The 20,626-nt window shown below is 46.7% G+C and overlaps 1 protein-coding gene across 3 annotated transcripts in view; it reads left to right on the top strand.

Annotated features, from left to right (window-relative positions):
- Positions 1-20,626, top strand: part of FCHO2 (FCH and mu domain containing endocytic adaptor 2) — a 1,031,922-nt gene that overhangs the window by 694,973 nt on the left and 316,323 nt on the right. The window lies entirely within an intron of this gene.

Below are 20,626 nucleotides of genomic sequence, written 5' to 3'. Positions count from 1 at the left end.
TCCTTGTGTTTCTTTGTTCACTTCCAACAGCCTAGCACTGCAATCGGTGAAAATATTGTGCCTCTTGGGCTGATACACCAATGCGATCTGGGATTTGGCTGCACAAGTGCAGCCCATAGTCTTGGAGGAGGCCCAAACCATACAGTCACAGGCAATTGCAGATGGCAGGGATGCAGCGAAATTCACCATCAGATGCGGACTGGACATGACTGACTCATTGGGCAAAGCAGTTTAATCATCGGTGGCCATTGTGTGCCACGCCTGGCTGAGAACCACTGGTTTTCCAGGGGCTCCGCTCATGTACATACCCCTTGAAGGCTCTCGCCTTTTTTGCGGGAATGCGGACTCAGCGCTGGAGCACTTTGTTATAGCAAAGCTACTGCCAGGTTCTTGTGCCTATCCATGGCCCTTCACCAACCCCAGTCCGCCTTCCAGTCCTTTTGTGGCTATATAGGGGCTCCCAGCCATGTTTATTCCCGTCCCGCCACCAAGGTCAACAGGCCTCCCAGCCTTTTCGTGGCCGAGGATACGGTTCCCACTGACCACTTGGGCCACTAGCCAGAGGGCGGCCCAGCAATCTCCCAGCAGCCACTGCCTCCAAACACCTTTAGTTTGCCCTCATACCAAAATGGGCATTCAGTGCCAAAATGGGCATTCAGGATACGCTATCACCTTCAACACTGGCAGTCGATAACATCCGACAAGTGAGTTTTAGAGCTAATCCAAAGGGTAAACTTCACCCCCTTTCTGAACACCGATTCACCCATGCCACCCACTTGCAACTGGCTGACGGCGGACCATCTCTACTTTCTCCATCAGGAGTATTGGCTCTCTTGACCAAGAGAGCCATCAAGAGGAGGTCCATGGTTGCTATTTCAGCTACTTTCTAGTACCCAAGAAGGACTGAGGCCTCCATCCTATCCTAGACATGCACGTCTCAACTTTTTCCTGAGAAAGAAGATGTTCAAGATGCTCACCCTAGCTCAGGTCCTGTCTGCCCTGGACTCAGGAGACTGAATGGTTGCAGTTCATCTGCGGGGTTTGGGGATCCATTCTTTACCTAGCTCGACGATTGGCTGTTGAAGGAAGCCTTACCACAGGCAGTTGTCTCCCACCTCCAGACTGGGCCAACCTCCAGCACTCGCTAAGGTTCATTATCAACTTGCCATAGTCACACCAAGCTCCTCATCAGACACTCCGTTTTATAGGGTCCGTTCTGGATCCAATACAGTTTCAGGCTTATCCTCCTGAGCTGTGTGCCAAGGTTATTCAGGTTATGATACCATGTTTCAGCCTCTATCCTGGATTTCGGTGAGACCGTTGAGCCTTATGACCTCCTGCATCCTGCTAATAACACATGCCTATTGGCATATGCAGACTCTGCAGTGGGACCTGAAGTTTCAGTGCACACAGCATCAGGGGAATCTCTCTGACATGTTCCAGATCTCGAAAGGAACTGGTAAAGGCCTGCAGTGGTGGCTGATCAACTGCGATTGGGTCAGTGGCAGACCCTTCTCCCTTCCCCAACAAGAGCCAACTGTAATGACAGAGGCGTCACTCCTTTGGTGGCCTACTTGTAGAGGTGGAGATCAGAGGACTCTGATCTCAGGCGAAATCCGGGCTCCACATCAACCTTTGTGCGATTTGTTTAGCATTTAAAGCCTTCCTTCCTTCAATAAGAGGAGAGCTAGTACAGGTGTTCATGGCCATGTGGTACTTCAACAAACAGGGCGGTAAGGGGTCATGGACCCTTTGTCTAGCGGCAGTGTGCCTCTGGATGTGTCAGGAACACCAGGGCATATACCTTGTGGTTTAACAACTGGTGGGCTCTCTGAATACCGGCGCGGCAAAGTGAGCCGTCCATGCCTAGCAGATTATGAATGGCGTCTCCATTCTGAGGTGGCGAAGACCTCTTTAAAGAGTGGGGAGAGCCTTGGTGAGATTTACTAGCCATTGCAGAGAGCCTGCAATGTAAGCAGTTTTGTATGCTAGATTATCCAAGGCAGCTCTTGCGCGGATACCCTTTTCGTCTTGAGTGGAGCTCAGGCCTCCTGTAAGCCTTTCCACCAATACCATTCCTGCCCAGAGTTCTCAAGAAGATCAGGAACGACCAGGCCCAAGTCATTCTTGTGGCTCTGATTGTTCACAAATAGTCTCATATCCTGATTTGCTGAGCATGAGGATCAGTCCTCTGATCTCACTGCCTCTTTGGGAGGAATTTCTGTCGCAGTAACAGGGCAGGGTTCTGCACCGAAACCTGAAAAAGCTTCACCTTCATGCGTGGAGATTGAGCGGTAACAGTTGACAGATTTGGACCTTCTGCCCGAAGTATATAATGTTATTTTGACAACCAGGCCACCCTCCACCAGGACAGTTTGTCTGCCATTGCAGCCAGTTTGTGGTATGGCCTTCAGAGAAACATGTTGATCCTCTATCTGCAGCCCTTTTCAAGGTTCTTCTGTTTATTCTTTCCTTGGCTCAGCAGGGTTCTGCTTTTGGTGTGCTAAAAGGTTATCTTTCTGACATTTCAGCATTTCTGCGGTTACCAGACTAGTAATCGCTTTCAAATCCCCTATTGTAAATAGGTTCCTCGAAGGTCTCCACGATATGTTTCCAACAGCGCTTTTTATCATGCCCAAGTGGGATGTAAATCTGGTTCTTACATTTCTGATGTGTGCTCCCTTTGAATCGCTCCACAACTGCCAACTCAGACGTCTCACCATCAAAACAGCCTTTCTGGCGATAACACCTACCAGAAGGGTCAGTGAGTTACATGCACTGTCAGCAAGTCTTCTAAACCTTCTCTTCTACCCAGACAAGCTGGTCCCTCGGACTCAAGCCTCCTTTTTACCAAATGTGGTAACTCTTTTCCATGTAAGCCAGTCCATCACTCTGCCTGCCTTTTATGCACTGCCTCTAAATAAGAGGAGAGACTCCTCCAGCTACACCCAAAAGGAGCGTTGTCGTTGTACCTTGATCATACTCGTGAGTTCCAGGTGGACGATAAACTCATCGTGGGGTATGTCGGGCCATGAAAGTGAAGACCATGCAAAAGTGGACCATCTCGAGATGGATAGTGCTCAGTATCAAAATCTGCTATGTATTGGCCACAAAGAAACCCTCTGATGGTTTGCTTGGTCACCTCACCAGTGCCAATGCTGCTAGCACTGCATTAGCTCATAAAGATTCTGTCCTGGATATCTGTCAGGCAGCAATGTAGGCTTCTTTGTATGCGTTTACGAAGCACTGCTACCTGGACAGGCAGGTCCAGTTTGACAGTCCTTTTGCCCGTTCTTTTCTAAGGTAAGGAATCCTCAGCTAGAAGTCTTTATAAGATGAACAAGTTATTACTTTCAGTAACACTTATCTGGGTAGAGTCTATGTAGCTGCAGATTCCTTACCGACACTCCCATCCTCCCCTCTCTGTGAATGAATTATAGCGTTTAGGATTAACCCTTTTAAGGGCCCTAATTTAACGCACTTTTGGCGTGGAAAGCCGTGAAACAAAACTGATGTTAGTGCACTGGGGTGGCGCCTATATAGGCACTGCGCATGCCATTTCTGGTGGAGACGACTCGGAGCCGAACGATGCCATCTAACCAGCACACGGGAATACTGTTCGTCAAAAGTTTCTGGATCCAGTCTGACGGCTGAGAAATATTTCATAATAAGAAATCTGTGGCTAGATAGTCTATACCAGGTAATGCATTACTGAAAGGCAAGTAACTTGTTCTTCAGCAAAGAAGGTAATACAAACGGTTGGTGGGCTTTATGATATTCTATACACTAAGGAGTATGCCTTCAATTTTCCAATTCCGTGGCACAGTGGCATTTTGCGATTATCATCAAACTATATAGTCTTTGGGTTTAAGCCTTTGTTTTATTGTTCCAGATGAAGGTTTTGATTATTGCATCAATCTTATGAAGGTAGGAAAATACAAAATCATGCCCAAATGTATTTGATTTTGGAGGAATATCCATTTTCAAGACCAGTAGTCTTCTCCACAGTGATAGGTGAAGTTTTGCCTGCAGAGAAGCTCAGTGGTCATAGAATCAATATGCTGTCTGATGTTTTGTGGACCGTGTTGCATAAATAACAGTTGATAAGGATACCTAAATACCTTTGGGTCCGGGGTACCCTTGTAAACATGGGGTACCCATGTGAATTGCTGGTCCCCTAGCAAGTTTCTTACATTAACCCTGGTCATGAGAAGATTCCTCACTTTTTTTCTCAAATAATTTTAAAGTCTGAGAATCCAGCAAAGTAAGAAATTGTCAGTGGTTAACCAATCAAGATACTTTTTCCATTTACTCCTGCTATTTTGTTTTTAAAACTTGTAACGAAAGGGGGAACCGAGAGCTATTTAGCGAGGTCCTGCACAATGCTCCAAGGATATGCGAAAGGCAGTGGGTGTGCAGTTCCTCAAGGGGGTAGAGAAAGGGGGAAAACAGGGAAGAGAACAGGTCTCTTATTGATTGCCCTCACACCCCTAGCAAGGTGTCATGCTTCATCATTGGGCTGTGCCCCTCGTCGGCCGGCGCTGCAATGCCCGACGGGCTCCCGCAGAGGGGCTCTTTGTCAGGGATCTTTTAAGAGACAACCGTATTGGTGCATGGGGGTAAGTGAACAGTGTAGTGAGTGAGAGTGCTAGTGGTCTAAAATAGGTCTGGCACTGCCACAGGGAATTGCGTTTATTCAAGTGGTGTGCCAACCTAATTAAAATATGTGAGCCCTGTCTGGATAGGTTTTTTTTTTTTTTTTTCAATTTTGTTTATTCAGGTCAGCAAATTCAGAAGATTACAGTTAAATATATGCAGAGCCGTGGCAAAAGCAGGCAGTTTCTGATACAATCTACCACTGTAACGTAGCATGTATATAACAATCAGTTTTCTTTTACACCCAAATTCACCGTCATATAAACCATAACCAAAACAAACAATGGTACAGATGGAAGGCATTAAAAACCAAACTGTTCGCACTATCGATTGATGAACGACTCCTGCAGAGGGAACAGCTCATTCGGAGAAGCACACAGCAATAGTAATCAAGTTTGGACACTCACCCCAGCTAAACGGGACCCAAGTGGGCTTCCTCCCCGCCTCCTGCAGACCCGGGGACCTATCCACCCTGGCGCTCCACCCCACAAACGGCGAGGCTCAGCTTCACCTCCCCTTCACCTGGCCGGCCACCACCACTTACAGTGTCGTCCAGAGCCCAGCGGCGCATGCGAACTCCTCCACACCCCGATCAACCTTAACCCATATCATCAGATATTTCACCAGACAGTGAACCTGTGGATCGTGGGGAGTCCGCCCTCTCACGGGCCCATTGCAAAAAGGGCTCCCAGATGTCCCTAGGTCGGGAAGTGACCGGCATTGTTTCCCAATAGCATTCAAGTTGTGTGTTGCCATACGTCACGTCTTTCACCCAGTCCACAAACTTAGGCAAGGATCTGCGTCCCCAACGTACCGCCACCTGTCGCTTAGCATAGAGGAGCAACAGCGCATGTAGTTTCCTAGATTTTGGTAGAGTATTTTTGACATAACCTAGTAGCCCCAGGTGTGGAGACGGCATGTCGGCTCTATGGAGGATTTGATTAATAGCTACAAAAATGCTCGACCAGTATTCCTCCAGGCGTGGACAGCTCCACGCCACATGCAGAAAAGTGGCATTTTCAGCCCCACACTTCCAACAAGTGTCGTCTTCCCTGAGGCCCATACGGTGCAGCAACCGAGGTGTACGATAGTATCTGTGTAGGAACCTAAAATGTACGAGGCGCAACCTATAGTTAGGCGACAATTCCTTCAATTGCCCACAACAAAAGGTCCACTGTTCGTCCGAAAGAGGGGACTCTAATTCCGCGTTCCACGCATGCAGCGAGGTCGGCACCATAATGGGAGCTTGCTCCTGCATACAGTTGTATAACCGGGACACAAGTTTTTTGGGGGAAGCCCTCGACAGTAAGTTTTGCAGCGCCTGGAAATGCGGGGGCTCATCCGGGAACAGAGGCCATAGCGCCTTACAGGATTCTTTAAGCTTATGGAGCGCGAACATATCCGCAAAAGTCTCCGGTGTTTCAGTTTCCCCCTCTACAGGAACCCCAAAGGTGCCGTCGGGGTAAATGTCCGCGAAAGTGCGCAGAACTTTCCCTCTAATCACGACATCTCCCCCCCTGTCCTGCAGGCAGGGAATCAGTGGATTGCCCCTCAGGGGCACAGCCGGCGCATACAGGAGAGGGAGACGTGCCCTCCTCTGCAGCTCTCGCCACGACCAGCGGAGCAAGGCCACCGTGTCAACGTCTCCAGACGGGCGGGGCACCCTCACGTATAATGCCACGCTAAGGGGCAATGGAGCCGCCACTGCCCTCTCCACCGCCACATGCGGCCGGTAGGGGGTGGGGAAAACCCAGAAGTGTAGGAATTGTGCTTGCGCGCCCTGTCTGGATAGTTAATGATCCACAGGGACTAAAGTATGAGTGTGGTCGACATGTTTCTTGCCATCTGCCCCTAACGGGTGGCTCGGCAATTCTACAGGACCGTGGTTTTGAGAGAAAGTGCTCAGAAAGAACTCTACTACAATGCCAGTGAGAATGAAATTAGTACATCACCAGCAAAGATCAATGCGGTCCCAGGGAGGTGGAGGGACCTGCAAGTAAAAGACCTGAAAAAAAGAATGACACAAGACACAAAATCACAATTTTTTGTCATGATTCATGATAATTGTGCAAGACAGCAAAATCCAGGATGGTGTCATGCTGAGCATGCGTGGGGACGAAGAACAAATGAGTTCTACGTCAAGCGGAGGACTACGAATGAAAGTGCAAGTGAGGAGTTCAAGGTTAAAAACAGGGCACCATCAGACTGAGTGCTTGCGGAAACGCAAGACCCAAATAGTGCAAAAGTGACTCGTCGTAGTGATATGACTTTCTCCGTGACAGCGAGTGCAGTGCTCAATGTGCGAAGTACAAGAATGCTGTACTAGATTATAGATACGGCAAACAGATCGCATGACAAAAACGTGCGTAGTAGTAACTCACCCCCAGTAGTGGGGTCGTGGGTAGACAGGTTTGCCGAATGAGCGGTTTGTTGCTCACCCTAGAACAAAAAGGAAATGAAAAAGGCTTTTGATCGCATCGTTGGAACAGCGATCAGAATAGTACACGGTCTTACCGGTGCTCCATAGGTGGTTGGAAGGTGGTACTCACATGCGGGGGGGCGTGCAACTAGCGATGCTCCTACCCTGGCTCTGGCTCCCGTAGGGAACGGAGCCGGCGGGGGAGCTGAAATAGCGGAAGTGATGGTCGTGCATGTGACGATAGACTAGACCGCATTGGAGGTCGCCATATTGGAAGTGCTATCTTCCCAAGTTCGAAAAAGCAAAAGAAACTTTATTGATACTGAACAAGGCAAGCGGAAAAACCGCAGCGGTGGGTCAAAGGATAGTATGACAGTGCCTGGTCTCTCAGTGGTGTAAGTGACGTAGGAGGCTTGGAGGCTCAAGAGGCAATGTCCAGTATGTGGCGCTTGAAAGCTAAAAGTGCTATGGGGCATGGCTAGTTCAGCGGTATAATGGTAGGCTATGTCCAGTGAATGGCGTAATAGACTTAAAACGCTAAGGGACATGGCTAGTTTACTATTGAAGAGTGAAATCTTCCATGAAGTGTGGTTTAGGAAATGTGTGGTATAAAAGGACCCTGGTAAGTGACCCAATCGAACGCTGTTGATGTTGGGTGGGAAGCCAAGGGGGGAGATGTGGTATAAAAAGCAAATTAAGCATTATTCAGTGTGGCCCAAGGAATTTCATGGTTGAGGCCATTAATATGGCTTGAGATTTTGAAAATCCATTTTTTGTTCCTTTCTGAAAAGGGCATCTTTGCTGATCGTGGGGAAGGATTCGAGTATTGACCAGCTTATGTCATTGGCCGTGTGGTTTATTTCTAGGAAGTGAGTACACATTTTTGTGTTATCCCTCCTGCACCTGATGTTACTGCGGTGTTCAGAGATTCTGATTTTTACAGGGCGGGTTGTCATCCCTTCGTACATGAGTTGGCAGGGACAATTGATTAGATAGATGCAATTGCTTGTGTTGCAATTTATGTGTGTTTATTGTGCCCAGGTTAGATGCTCTGTGAGTTTGATAGTCTTACTCACTTTTGTCAGTGGACACACTATGCATTGTCCACACGGGTACTGGCCCATGACTGGTGGTAGATTCCAGAGTCGTTGGTTGGCAGGGGGTTCTCTCCTATGTCTGGTTCTGATTAGAAGGTTTTTCGGGTTGTTGGTTCTCCTGAAGGCAAATTTAGGTTGTGGTATTAGACAGTCTCTTAGGGCCAACAGTCTCCAATGCTTTTTTATGATCTTTTTGATTATATTGGACTCTGGCGTGTAGGTCGTCACGCATGTTATTAGATCAGTGTTCATTTTTTCTTTGGGTCTGAGTAGTACCTCTTTGTTGGTGTTTACATGCCCTTTTACAGGCGGCTTTTGTGGGTCCCATTGGGTATTCCCTTCTTGTTAGGTGGATGGTGAGTTCCTGCGCCTGTGTCTTGAAGTCCTCCACTTTGCTGCAATTACGTCTAAGTCTTAAGTATTGTCCATAAGGTAAGTTGTCACGTAATGCTTTGGGATGAAAGCTACTAAAGAGGAGGGGGCTGTGACTGTCGGTAGCTTTTTGTAGGTTTTTGTGGTTAGGCCTGTGGACGAGCTGTGTATTAGGAGGTCCAGGAAGGAGAGTTCATGGACCGATGTATTGGCGGTGAAGCGTAGGAAAGGGTTAAGGCTGTTGACCCAAGCCACAACGTGGGGTATGGAGTCCAGATCACCTTTCCAAAAGATGAGGATTTCATCTATGTAGCGGTGCCCTAGGGTAACATTGTCTTTGTATATGTTGGTACTGGTCAAGATGTGTTTGGCTTCGAAATGAGCGCTGTAGAGGCATGCCAGGCTGGGGGCGAAGGTGCTCCCCATCGAAGTGCCCTGTACTTGATGGTAGATATGATCTTCGAATTGGAAGTAGTTTTCGGTAAGGGCGATGTCTGCGCATTTCATAATGAATGATATTGGTGTAGGTGAGTTCCATGCTTGTGCACGTAGGACTTCTTCTACAACTTCCAGTGTGGCCCTCTGAGGAATGTTAGTATAGAGGGCCTCTACGTCCAGGGTGATCAAGGCTTCCAGTGTGGATCCCTCATTGTTGTGATGTTCAGTACGTCCCTTGTGTCGAGAAGAAATGTAGGTTTTTTTTGTACCAATGGTCGTAGGAAATGGTCACAAAAACGGGAAAGGGGTTCTAGGACAGGCCCGATCCCTGACACAATGGGTCTCCCTGGTGGTAGTCGGGTGCCTTTGTGGATTTTGGGTAACGTGTAGAAGTACGGTACTTGAGGATTGTCGTTCATGAGGAATTCGGATTCGTTCTTAGATATCCATCCTTGTGTCAGTGCATTAGTCACGAGAGATCTTATTGTGATGAGTAGTCTCTTAGTTGGTCTTCTCTTATGTGGACGTAGTACCGAGTGTCATTGAGTTGCCGTAGGCACTCTGCTCTGTAATCCGTGGTTGACATGATAACAATTGCTCCACCTTTATCTGCCTCTTTGATAGTAATGGTTTTGTCATTGGCCAGATTTTTGATAGCATTGTTTTCCAAACGTAATGTGTTGTGGAAGGTATCCTTGGTTTTTATGGAGTTGATGTCCTTGAGAACTGCTTTCTCGAAGGCCAGAACTTCCTGGGGTACCATTGCCGTGGTGGGGGTGAAGGTTGATGGTCTTCGTAAGCCTGTATCGTCGCCAATGGGCGAGGTCTTATCCTTAAAGAATCTCCTGAGTCAGACTTTTCTAAATAAGTCATGGACTTCGCAGTGAGTTCTAAAGTTGTCTACTTGGGGTGTAGGTACGAACCCAAGGCCCTTTTGGAGGACTCGTTCTTCCATCTGGTTCAGAGGCCGATTGGAGAAGTCGACGATCAATTTTTCTTGCCTTTGTGGCTCCTGAGTTACATCTGTCCTTGGTCTCTCTGAACACCGCAGTAACATCAGGTGCAGGAGGGATAACACAAAAATGTGTACTCACTTCCTAGAAATAAACCACACGGCCAATGACATAAGCTGGTCAATACTCGAATCCTTCCCCACGATCAGCAAAGATGCCCTTTTCAGAAGGGAACAAAAATGGATTTTCAAAATCTCAAGCCATATTAATGGCCTCAACGATGAAATTCCTTGGGCCACACTGAATAATACTTAATTAGCTTTTTATACCACATCTCCCCCTTGGCTTCACACCCAACATCAACAGCGTTAGATTGGGCCACTTACCAGGGTCCTTTCATACCACACATTTCCTAAACCACACTTCATGGAAGATTTCACTCTTCAATAGTAAACTAGCCATGTCCCTTAGCGTTTTAAGTCTATTACGCCATTCAGTGGACATAGCCTACCATTATACCACTGAACTAGCCATGCCCCATAGTGCATTTAGCTTTCAAGCGCCACATACTGGACATTGCCTCTTGAGCCTTCAAGCCTCCTACTTCACTTACACCACTGAGAGACCAGGCACTGTCATACTATCCTTTGACCCACCGCTGCGGTTTTTCCGCTTGCCTTGTTCAGTATCAATAAAGTTTCTTTTGCTTTTTCGAACTTGGGAAGATAGCACTTCCAATATGGCCGACCTCCAATGCGCTCTAGTCTATCGTCACATGCACGACCATCACTTCCGCTATTTCAGCTCCCCCGCCGGCTCCGTTCCCTATGGGAGCTAGAGCCAGGGTAGGAGAATCGCTAGTTGCACGCCCCCCGCATGTGTTTACCACCTTCCAACCACCTATGGAGCACCGGTAAGACCGTGTACTATTCTGATCGCTGTTCCAACGATGCGATCAAAAGCCTTTTTCCTTTCCTTTTTGTTCTAGGGTGAGCAACAAACCGCTCATTCGGCAAACCCGTCTACCCACGACCCCACTACTGGGGGGTGAGTTGCTACTACGCACGTTTTTGTCATGCGATCTGTTTGCCGTATCTATAATCTAGTACAGCATTCTTGTACTTCGCACATTGAGCACTGCACTCGCTGTCACGGAGAAAGTCATATCACTACGGCGAGTCACTTTTGCACTATTTGGGTCTTGCGATTCTGCAAGCACTCAGTCTGATGGCGCCCTGTTTTTAACCTTGAACTCCTCACTTGCACTTTCATTCGTAGTCCTCCGCTTGACGTAGAACTCATTTGTTCTTCGTCCCCACGCATGCTCAGCATGACACCATCCTGGATTTTGCTGTCTTGCACAATTATCATGAATCATGTCAAAACGTTGTGATTTTGTGTCTTGTGTCATTCTGTTTATTCAGGTCTCTTACTTGCAGGTCCCTCCACCTCCCTGGGACCGCATTGATCTTTGCTGGTGATGTACTAATTTCATTCTCACTAGCATTGTAGTAGAGTTCTTTCTGAGCACTTTCTCTCAAAACCACGGTCCTGAAGAATTGCCGAGCGACCCATTAGGGGCAGATGGCAAGAAACATGTCGACCACACTCATACTTTAGTCCCTGTGGATCATTAACTATCCAGACAGGGCTCACATATTTTAATTAGGTTGGCACACCACTTGAATAAATGCAATTCCCTGTGGCAGTGCCAGACCTATTTTAGACCACTAGCACTCTCACTCACTACACTGTTCACTTACCCCCATGCACCAATACGGCCGTCTCTTAAAAGATCTCCGACAAAGAGCCCCTCTGCGAGAGCCCGTCGGGCATTGCAGTGCCGGCCCCACGAGGAGCACAGCCCAATGATGAAGCATGACACCTTGCTAGGTGTGTGAGGGCATTCAATAAGAGACCTGTTCTCTTCCCTTTTTTCCCCCTTTCTCTCCCCCCTTGAGGAACTGCACACCCACTGCCTTTCGCATTTTTTTTTAAACAGCGCAAGCATTAGAGACAGAATATAAGGAGAAATAGTGAAGAGTTCAGCGAGAGAGATAGACCTCTCCTTCCATCTGGTCAAGCACTAGACAATGGTTCACATAATTGCAGGTAGGTAAACCCAGCCTCCATCAAAGGGACTGTAGAGTAAAGGAACAAAGGTCATAAACCAACAGTTGTTTCAGACATGCTACAATCTGCACCACACCACACATTGCACTGTAGCAATAGAGATGATGAGGAAGCAGTCAGCACCTGGATACACACCCGTCACCCTGGGAAACCGGCATTTGAAAAGACAGACAGGAGCCAGCGTAGACAGCAGGTGCTGAAGGGTGGAGCATGTACAAATGCAAAAGCCTCAAGGAAAGTAAGCTGAAGAAAGGACAAAGATGGGGAATTGGAGGAAAATAACTAAGGTGCAATCTTGATCAACTGTGAAATGCCAGCAACATCCAGGACACGTTTATAGGAAACATGTTTCTGTTTTGAAGTATTCTTTTACTGCTTCTGTTAGTCCTGTCCTGGAAGACCAGAAGTTACACTGATCTTTTCTCTGGACATGGCTATGTGTATGTGTAGTTTTTAAACCTAGAATGGCATTCTTCGTAACTACCAGGTTGTGTCTCAAGGGAGATAAGGTGTGTGCCTTACTCGCAGCATAGGGTCTTGATTATTATCATATTAAGCAGAGCAGTTATTGGTGTATCAGAGTTTGAGATAGTAAATACAATTCCATCTACATTCAGCATGGTCTTGTGCTCCCCAGCAGTTGAGCAGATGCCTAAAATATCTTCTGATTGAAAAATAGTATCTGCCAGCATCTCTAGGGCTATCGTAAAAAGGAGTTGGAATAGGAGAGAACCTTGGCAGTTATAATTATTTTTACTAATAAAAGACTAGTTTGGAGCATGAGGGGGTCTCATATGGTTGTAGACCACTTCACCTCACTTAACCCATGAAGTTACAGTGCAATGTTTTGGGCTTCATGCTAGGTTTGATATTTCCATATCAGGCATTGCCAGTCCCTCAGTAGTGTTTAACTTATCTTTAATTTAATTCGTTTAATGAAGAGCTATGGGGTGAATATGGATTCAATACAGTTTTTATCCAGTATCATAAAGTATGAAGGTGTATTTGTTTTTGATTGGTTCATTGTTCAAGGCTTAGTATACCAGAACAGTACGTATGCTTAGAGTGAGGCTATGGTTCTTTATCAGTTATTCCTCCATCAGCTTCCAGCTGTACTTGCTGATGCCAGGCCTAATAAAGCCCAATAAAGAAGAGATGTGATGGCACAAGAAAAGTCGTTTAGAAAGGGTACATTACAAATGCACACATTTTACTAGTCTGTCTTTTACAGACTGAGAATCTGTAAAAGACAGATCCTGAATTTTTTTTATATCCGTCTTTTTGCTTCTGTAACTGTCAAAACATACTGAGTGGACTCTTTGTTGGGCCCCCTCAATGCTAGATTTTAACCAGGATTGGAATCAAAATTAATGGTTGTCGCCATTGATTAACTTCTTATAATAGTGAATAGCGATGGTGTCCGTACCCTGATTATATTAGATCAATCAGTGGCATTCAACAAAAGCGACAAGTAAGCCTTCACCCACTTCTTGCCCGAAGTGCATATTGGTGTCTCTGCTTTAAAAGAGATTCAGTTCTTTTTGACGAATAGATCACAAGCATTAAAATTCTGTGTACATCAGCAAATAAGCCTGTACTTTGGAAGTGTCTGGAGGTTCATCACATGCCCCCATGTTCACCCTCGGAATAACATCATTGGCATGTCTGAGGCATGAAGTGTGTTTTTCCTCCTCATGTATGCAGGTGGATCCAGATTCTGTAGGATTTACTGCATGGAGGAATTAACTCTCCCACTAGTATGTTCTCCTACTGTGGAACTGATATGCAGGTGTGCTCATTTGAGTCTTGAACGGACCTCTCCAAGATGGAGATAATGCCCACAAAAACGAGTCAAGCTATGTTACCGTAGAAGTTTGCTAAGCTCCATTGTTTTGTCACCCATGCCAGCCAAGGCAGTATGAAATTTGGAAGTCATGGTTGACTCAAATCTGTTGTTAGCAACCTATATTTGTTCATTCTGATAGATAGTTTGAACTGCAGATTCCTCACCTTTTGAATAATGCCAGGTGCCACGGTATATCCATATTTTTTCTCAAGCAGTTGTTCCTGCCTGCCTAAAGATAGCATCAGTCTTGTTCCACTTCTGGAAGTGAGGGTGTTGAGTCGCATATAGGCTCCATCCTTGCATGTTAGTGTAAGATCCTTTCTTCACTCAACCTTTTACACGAATCAAAAGCTCCGCTCCTAATGGTGTTGGTTGAACTGACCCCTAAACAGTTATTAGGAATCTCAACAGTGTGACAAGGGAAATGTCTCCCCTCAAGACTACAGTTCTTAAGCTGTGGCACAACTGCAGGAAGCAGATGTCAGTCACCAATACGCACACCGTTTTACCTGTGGTGTCGAGGTTCTGGTCATGACTTGAAGTTGTGTGACAAATGCTCCCTGATTCACCCAAATTCGCATTTTGCTGGTGATCCCTCCCCAGTGGTGACTGACCCCGTTGGGCTTCCTCCCTGCTCCTTAATGGCTCTGGAACATCCCTCCACTCTGCCGTCAAAGGGTTTGCCAGATCCAATCCCTTAGGCACAGATGCAGACTACAGCCGCACCTACTCCGCATTTGGTCCAGACACCCATTTCTCATCTGGAGTTGATGTTAGCTCACTCTAGGCTCTTGTCGATGAGATAAGCAAAGTGTGGCCTCCAACCCATTTATCACTCCCAGCGTCTTCCTCTACACCAGTACTAATGGAGGCTCGGATTTAGACACGGTTCAAGTTCTCCAAATATTGCACATGATGACAATGATGATGATGATGAGGAGGAGGTGGATAACTTACTACCCCCTCATTATTCAGGTGTGAACCATACCTGAATGCCAGTAGCCTAGTTGTTTCTCCTGAAAAACAGAGACTTCAGCAAACAATCTTCCTGTGTCTTGGAGGAGGAATTGTACGACACTGTGCCATGGCCCTCCCCTTCTGTTCACACACTAAGAAATGCTTTTGTCATCTTTTCACAGGCCAGAAGTGAATCCTTTACCTTTAAACCGTACGTCACAGAAGAAGGGGTGGGACTCCAATTTGACTGTACAAAGTAACCCGGAAGATGGGCAACTGGCATGAGAGGAACAACAAGAAGACACACTTCTCAAGGAAACGCCACACTGTTAAAGGAAGGTGAGAAACCAACTGTCGCACAGGTACCAGCAGATGGAGCCTCCGGGCTTATCTGACGAGGAAGAACCATCAGTTCCAAGCCAGGGGAGGAAGCTGATGACAATAAAGGAGTGACCCGCTGGTGTGTCAGCAGTCCCAGCCGCACTTTGCTTTGCTAGAGCAGGTGCTTGGGGTTGGGTTTGGAGGGAGTGAACCTCATGGGGCTCCTCTACAACTAAAAAGCAGGGCGAACCACGTGTACCACCCTAACCACAACCACTCTGGGCACTCTGTAAAAGGAGAAGATATGGAAAGACGTTTTTCTTTACAGCACGAGTGATTCGGAGCACTAAATTCCCCTAACCTCTGCACTCCTGTTTGTGTTTGCACCAGGGAACACATGGTGGAGGTAATACAAATAATAATAGAATAGGTAACTTACCTACTTTGCTCTCCTTTACCCCAAGGATACTGACAGGAGGACTCCTGACCCGAGATCTGGAAGAGTGAACAGAAAAGCACATTGTTGTTCTCGAAAACAATCTGTGACAAAGTTCCTTATAATAAATCAAGTATACTACAACCAAGCCCTGCCTCACTCTAAATATATGCTTCGCACACTGACAGTTGCCTGATTCATGAAAAGTGATGGAGAATGCGGGCATAAGCCAGTCTGAAGTAAGATGGAAAACATTATACATCAACTGAAGGAGTGCCTAAGCAAGTTGGAATGGGCCCTTTAGAAAAATATGACGCAAGATGGGATCCACTGCACCGTATTTACGGACACTATCAGGTCCCAAGGCGAAAATATGACCAAAATGTCAGAAGGACAGGTACAACGGGCTGCTGGGATAGTGCAAGGAAGAGGACATGCTTTGCCAGGTGCCATGATACCTTTACAGAAATATGATGAGACCAAGACCCGGTGGCATTCGTTCTTAATTTTGAACACGCTGCCTGAGCCAGCACATGGCCGGTAGACCATTGGCCTTTTTATCTTGCCCCATTGTTGACTGGTGAAGCCCAGGCGGCATACTAGATCGCCAAAAGGGATAGGACTTCCGCTTAAGATAACATAAAAAAGTTTAACATGGATTGTTTGGGGTTGAAGATGAAACCCTTAAAATTTAATTTCGCAAAGAGAGAGGAGCGCCAAGTGACACTCCCAAAATGTTGTTCTATAAAATGAAGGACACTGACGATAGGTGGCAAAAACCTCTTGAATCCACTACAGAAGAAATCCTGGACAAAATTAATCTTGAGCTGTATCTTGAAGCAATACCCTTCCATACTCAAAATGGTTGAGGCAGCATGCAGGTTTATCTCGAGAATAAGCTGTAGAGATGGCCACTACCTTTGCTAGAGCTCAATCCTGCTGAGCCCCATCGTATTATGAGAAATAAAGAAACCCCTGCTGTTAAGGGGACATAAGTTTGAGAAAAAGCCCTATAAAACAGCCCAGGAGCCACCCAAAAATCAAGGTGGGGCGTTCAGACCGTATTGCAAACCCCAGGGCCTCAATGTTATGAGTGTGTGGAGTGGGGCAAATCGCGCATTTTGTAAGAAGATATAGAATGGAGAAGAGGAACCTATGGATATCAGCTATGCCCCTAGGTTAGTCCTTTACACCAAGGAGACGGGTCCTATATACTATGTGAGTCTGCTTCTTAATTGTATGTGGGTAACTACTCTGTTAGATTCTGCGTGCAGACAGTCTGTGGTCAAAGATGATTTGGGGATACCAAATCCTAACCTCTAGCACGATTAACCCTAACCGAAAAATGGGGCTGGAAAGTACAGTTGAGGTGCTTCCCTCTCTTCCTGAAAGAATCATCTTTGGGACAGATAACCCCTATTTTCTTGACTTGTTACAGAATAACCTCAAAGTAACGAGTGATTCACCTGGAGAAGGACATAAGGTAGAAACTTGAGTGGTTGTTGAAACCCCTCCTCAAGATGCTCTTCTTACTCCTGAAACCTGGGTATTGGACAAACGTTTTAGGGTGGCCCAGCTGAATGATAGTACTCTACAGAATGCCTGGCAAAGCTCTTAGGACTCTCAAAACACTCCTAATCTTGTCTACCCACAGTTTATTATTTAAAAAAAGGAGGGCTTTACCATGTTGGTAAGATAGACAAGGAACCCCAGCTTTTGGTGCCGCTTGGATTCAGACATCAAGTCCTATTTTTTGCACACTCCCTTTAATGGCTTGCCATTGTGGTATGGAAAAGACCAGCCAGGCCATCCTACAACATTTCTTTTGGCCAGGGAATACGTTGTTGGGGATTGGGTCCTGGTTCTTTTACTTACATCAAACACTAAAATGAAGGCATACCATAGGGCATACGGGACCTCAACAGTGCTCTCTGACAAGGAAAGGAAGAGCCGGCTTAATGTCCTTATGCCATTTTTAGACATTTTCTCTGATGTAGCTGGGAGAACCACCCTCAGGGTACGTTCTATTCCTACCCATGCGGGTTTGTTATTAAACAACAACCCCACTGTGTCCCTGCAGCCCGTCGACTGGCTCTTCAGGCTGAATTAGAACAAATGCTGGAGATGGGGTGGGGGGGGGGTCATAATTACTTCTATCAGTAATTGGTGTTCCCCAATCGTGCTTGTACTGGAACCTGACTGAAGCATACGCTTTTGTATTGACTTTAGGGCCATCAATAGGATCTCCAAGCTAGATGGTTATCCCTTACCTAGGGTCGATGAATTAATGGAGAAGCTAGGAGATGCGCATTACACCACAACTATTGAACCAACGAAAGGCTATTGGCATGTCCCCTTGAAATCCACTGACTAAGAAAAAACAGCCTTTGCAACCCCTGACGACCTATACCAGTTCACTGTCTTGCTGTTTGGCCTCCATGGTGCTCCGACCACCTTCCAGAGACTCATGAACACCCTACTACAACATCACCAGTGATATTCATCACCCTACCTGGATGATATTGCTATATATAGTTGGATCTGGCCGGATCACCAAGAACATCTACAGTTAATCGGAGCTACAGTGGTAACCAATGCTTCACTTCTGGGCTGGAGCAACCTGGGGGAGGTGGAAATCAGAGGCCCTTGTTTTGCGGCTGAGTCCCGGCTCCATTTCAGCCTTCTGGAGCAGAGGGTCATCTGCTTGGTCCCAAGAGCCGTCCTGCCATCCATCAAGGGGATGCTGGTACAGAAGTTAACTGACAACACCACTGACATGTGGTACTGCAACAATTAAGGGGGCGTGGAGTCACACGCCCTGTGCCAGCAGGCCTTTTGCTTCTGGATCTGGCTGGACCGCTAGAGAATCTTCCTGGTGGCAGATCACCTGCTGGGCTCATTGAACTCAAGGGCGGACCAACTCTGGCGTCTGCTCCTAGCAGATCATGAGTGGCAGTTACCCCCGGAGCTGGTTCAAGGTCTCTTCCTCAAATGTGGAGAGCCATGGCTTGATCTGTTTGCAACTGCTAAGTTCGCGCAATGTCAGCATTTCTGCGCTTTGGAGTTTCCAAGGCATCTCTTGCTTGGAGACATGTTCCACCTCAAGTGGACCTCAGGACTTTTGTATGCCTTTCTGCCAATACCACTCCTGTCCTGAGTCCTCAAGAAGATTAGGACCTACTGGGCCTAAGTCATCCAAGTGGGTCTGGACTTAGCACGGAGAGCATGGTATCCAGAGATCCTGGGCTTGAGCATCTGTCCTACAATGAGGCTGCCCCTCCAGGATGATCTTCTGTCTCAGCAGAAAGGTTGGGTTCTCTATCCCGACTTATGCAACGTCAACCTTCCTGCATGGAGATTAAGTGTCGACTGCTGAACACCTTCGACCTTCCTTTGGAGTTAGCCAGTTGTCCCTTGATGAAATGTTTATACGCCTGTTGTTGTTACAAATTTATAGTTTGGTGCGGCACTCACCAGATTGACCACTCCAAGACCAAACTGGGTGATGTTTTATTATTTGTTCTGTTGCTTGCTCGGCAAGGCCTTGCTTTGGGCACAGATAAGGGTTATCTTTCAGCCATCTTACGGTTGCATGATCAGCCCTTGTCTAAATCACTAGTTGTAATTTTCTCCTTGGAAAGGGCTGCAGCATATGTTTCCCATTCTACGTTTGAGGAGACAAAATGGGACCTCAATTCTTTCCTTACTTATCTGATATGCCCTCCATTCGAGTCACTCCATACCTGTCCTCCACAGCTTCTCACTATCTTAACTGTTTTATTGGTTGCTAGCCGCATGGCCCGTGAGAAAGCTGCAGGCTTTGTGTGTCCATCCACCTTACACCACCTTCTTCCGCGATAAGCTGGTTCTGTGAATTAGGGCATCCTTTCTACCAAAAGTTGTGATACTGTTCTCTGTCGGTCAGCATCACCCTGTTGGCATTTTATGCTCCGCCTCACCCCTCTAAGGAGGTGTGGGAGTAACTCCATCATTTGGACGCCAAAAGAATCCTCAGCTTTTACGTTGATCATTCCAAAGACAATCCGGTGGACAGTCCGTTCTTTGTGGGGTTTGCCGGAGCAAAGAAAGGCAAGGCTATGCAGAAGCATGCCATCTCATACTGGATGGTGCTTTGCAATTAGATCTGCTATTCATTGGCAAATAAGCAGCCTGAATAAGGACTGCACGTCCACCTCACCAGGATCAAAGCTGCTATCACTGTATTGGCACCGTAGTCCCTGACTTAGACATCCGCCAGGCAGCTACGTGGGCGTCCCTCCATATTTTCGCGAAGCACTATTGTGTTAACAGCCAAGTCCACCGAGAAAGGCATTTTGCCTGCTCAGTCCTGCAGGGCTTTTTAGTTTGAGTCCCACCACATCCCTCCTCCCATTAGGTACTGCTTTGGTATCTATTCAAAAGGTGGGGAATCTGCAGCTAGAATTCTCGATCAGAAGAGCAAGTTACTTTCTTTCAGTAACTCGCTTAATGGTCCAGACTCTATTTAGTGACAGATTCTTCACTGATTCTGTGTTTGGAATCTACTCATAAATCAGATCCTAAGTCTAGGAATTTGCACACTGTCTACCAATTTGCTTTTGGTGCCCCGCATGTTAGGGTGCAGACAATCTTGAAAGCAACTGCCAGCACACTAAAGTGATGCCTATATAGGCCCCACACGTCATTTCTGGAACAGAACTGCATCAGTGGGGAGCTGCAGTGCGCCACCTTCTAGCACACAGCAGCATTGCTGAACATTTTCCGAATACAGTCTGACACCTGAGGAATGTTGAAAAGTTGAGGACTCTGCGAGTAGACTCTCTACCAGAAAGAGCAAGATGTAAGTAACTTGTTCTTTTTGATGAAACCGTTTGAGAACAAAGTTCAACTTCCTAAGATCAAATGGTTCAGATACTGCCGTATTATGCATTGGGTCCTGCAACAAAGCGTTTACACAGGGTCCTCTAGACCAATCACACTTTTTGTCCTGATCAGTGA

The sequence above is a fragment of the Triturus cristatus genome, chromosome 2_1, assembly GCF_964204655.1.
Source record: "Triturus cristatus chromosome 2_1, aTriCri1.1, whole genome shotgun sequence".
Classification (NCBI taxonomy): Eukaryota; Metazoa; Chordata; class Amphibia; order Caudata; family Salamandridae; genus Triturus; species Triturus cristatus.
The sequence above is the reverse complement of the archived record's forward strand: the minus strand, read 5'-3'. Positions and strand labels throughout refer to the sequence as shown.